The sequence below is a fragment of the Triticum urartu genome, unplaced genomic scaffold (genome assembly GCF_003073215.2).
Source record: "Triticum urartu cultivar G1812 unplaced genomic scaffold, Tu2.1 TuUngrouped_contig_289, whole genome shotgun sequence".
Taxonomy (NCBI): domain Eukaryota; kingdom Viridiplantae; phylum Streptophyta; class Magnoliopsida; order Poales; family Poaceae; genus Triticum; species Triticum urartu.
The window spans coordinates 49,786-53,049 of record NW_024113393.1 but is presented as its reverse complement, the minus strand read 5'-3'; positions in this window follow the sequence as shown (position 1 = coordinate 53,049).

The window sequence follows — 3,264 nt, the reverse complement described above, 5'->3', positions numbered from 1 at the left end:
AGGCTTTTCTTCACGGCTTCTACTGGTTGACGGCTCATGCTGATGCCGAGGATTTAGTAAAAAGGTGTGATGGTTGTTAGAAATTTGCACGCCGTGCTCATGTTCCGGCTCAGGAGTTGAGAATGATTCCAATCACTTGGTTGTTTGCAACTTGGGGGCTCGATATGGTTGGACCCTTTAAGAGATCCAAGGACAAAAAGACCCACCTGTTGGTCGCGGTTGACAAGTTTACCAAGTGGGTAGAGGCAGAGCCAGTCAGTAAGTGTGATGCAGCCACGACGGTTCAATTCATCACAAAGGTGATATTCCGGTTTGGTTTTCCAGACAGCATTATAACTTATAATGGTACTAATCTGTCCAAAGGTGATATGGAGGAATTTTGTCAACATGAGCACATCCGGCTTGATGTAGCGTCAGTGTCTCACCCCCAGTCTAATGGTCAAGCAGAGAGAGAAAATCAAGAAATTTTGGGAGGTATTAAACCCCAGCTTCTGGTTCCTTTAAAACGTACGCCGGGTTGTTGGGTGGAGGAGTTACCTTCCATATTATGGAGTATCAACACCACACCAAATAGATCTATGGGTGACACGCCTTTCTTCATGGTTTACGGAGTAGAGGCGGTTCTCCCTAGTGACATCCGTCATGACTCACTCCGTGTGGTAGCTTACGTTGAAGCGGAAAATGAGAAGGCACGTCAAGACTCACTGGATCTGTTAGATGAGGAGCGTGATCTCGTAGCGGCACGGCCGGCGATTTATCAACAAGATCTCCGACGTTATCACAGCCGCCGGGTTAAGACCAGAACTTTTCAAGAAGGCGATCTGGTGCTCTGGCTCATCCAGGATCAGACTGATATGCACAAGTTATCCCCACCTTGGGAAGGACCTTTTGTGGTCAGCAAAAACCTGCACAACGGGTCATACTACCTTAACGATGTTCGAGAGCACAAAGACTCACGCAAATCGGAGGAGGAGACCCAGCGGCCATGGAATATAGATCTCCTTTGGCCTTACTATACTTGAGCCACATGCTCTTCTTATGTACATACTTATGACAATGTATATATTATATAATAAACCGGAGCCTCAGCTAAAATGGGGTCTCCGTTCTTTTCTACATCATGTGCAGTTCCATGGGGGCTTCTACTTACAAAGGGGAGTTCTATTAACCCGGCCTATAAAGCCACATAGATATAAAGGAAATCACTAGGGGGCTTGGTTGTATCCGAACCATAGCTACACCTCTTGATCAGCTTAAAGACCAAAAAGGGAAATCACTAGGGGGCTTGGTTGTATTTACACCATAGCTAACCTTTTGATAGGCTTAAAGCCAAAAGGAAATTATGTGGAACCAAAGAGAGTCTGTTGCATAAAGCACAACTCAAACATAGGTATCCACTGAGCATAGCTCAAATATTACTTGGGGGCTCCTTGCTTCTCAAAGAACAACGAGCTTGCACCCTTGTAATAGGCTATCAAGCCAGGCTTGGAAGCCAGGTGTATTCACCTAAAACCCCGGGTTATCCTGCCTTTTTAAGTAAGCCACTTTGTCCAGGTAAACCTGGTATGACCCATCGAACGTTTGACAAGTCAATCTCATAGACCCTGAACTTGTCAAAGTTAAAACGGTGATTGGTTAAAGATTGAGGTCCATCTTAAAAGGCTTTGAAAAATGGTTTAACTCACCGGCTTGGCAGCCCATGAAAAGCCTCGATTTAGGGCCTGGCAGCCCATGAAAAGCCTTGCATATTTCTTTTGGATTTGCTGTTTTTAAACATCTTTGGATAAGGGATTTATGAATATTGTCTGATAAACCAGTGTTTGTTACAACCCGGCATGGCTTTCAACGCTCAGTTGTCAGTACATGATCATTTCTAAACCGACAGTAAGTTGCTCCGGTCTGGTTTTGGCTAGAGGTCACCACCATTATATGAACAAACTAGTGGTTATCATACCCCGGTATGGTTTTTATATGAACCGGCAAGAGGGAAAGGAGTCATCAATACTCCAGATTTGTGTTTTCACCCTTACTATACCAACAGTTGGTCAACCAATGAGATATATCACAGGTATCATTTATTTTATATCTGGTTATTATAATCTTGGTTCTCTATCCAAGTTATGTATATATTTTTTGGGCATCATGACCCGTCCAGTGGTAAACCACTAGGACACTTTCAAGTTTTTATATGCAGGAGCAAAAGCCATAATGAACTATGCATATAATAGCTCTCAAAGGCATGGTAAGTTCTCATTAACAAGCAAAACAAACATGCTCGATGGCATGACAGATAAAGTGTTCATGCTATCCTATTACATGGCGCTTTAAACAACCCAAATTGAATAATTGTTTTAATAAGAGTGGCAGACTGCAACTGATAAACCGGCCTCCGGTTTATGATTCCTCATCTGGACTGCTTGAAGGTTGAGGGTCATCTTGAGCAGTCGCATTCTCCTCATCTCTACCCAGTCGATGGAAATCAATCGTTGACCAATCGATTCCAGTTAAGGCTTGAAAAACGACTTCTTCATGAATAAGGTTGGAAGGGTCAATGTCAGGAGCGTAAGTATGCTTATGGATTGGCGGAACAAGATCTTCTACATTATGAATCAGCGCGGACTGTCTTTTCCCCTCAACATCGTACACCGGTTGAAAATGAGATATATCTGTGTCATCCGCCAATTTGCTTGCTATAGGCCGCATCTCCTTTGTCAGCCTTCGGAGATCGTCATTATTGAAATCTGAACCGTCTTCCTTCACACCAGGATAGCCTTTGATGATATCTGCCGGTTCTAGATCTGGAATCCACGCCTTAGCCCGGATTAGCGCGGTCAGTGCACCTGACCTTGCGGCTGATCTCTTCAGTTCATCCAACCGGGCAGGCAGCATGGCCAGCTTTTCGATGGTTTCTTTTATCAACGTTGGAGGAGGTTTATTATAAGCTGCCATGCAAATTGCTCGCTGGGATCCAGAATACAGCTGCTCTATTAAAGTATAAGCCGCTTTAAGATTCATCTGCATGTCGGAGCCAAGATGAGTAATGCGGGTTCCTGGAACAGTAAGGCATCAGTAAACCGGTCTTTGATAAGATATTACGGATTGGAAAAACTTCATATGCAGATACTCACCAAATATGGCAGAGGTCATGGCATTAATTTGCCATTTTAAGCCAGCCAGTTCTTCAACCACCGGCTTCAGGGATGCTTTTGCGTCTTCGGCTTTCTTTGTTAAACCGGCCTTCTCTGTCTCCCAGTCTGCACGCTC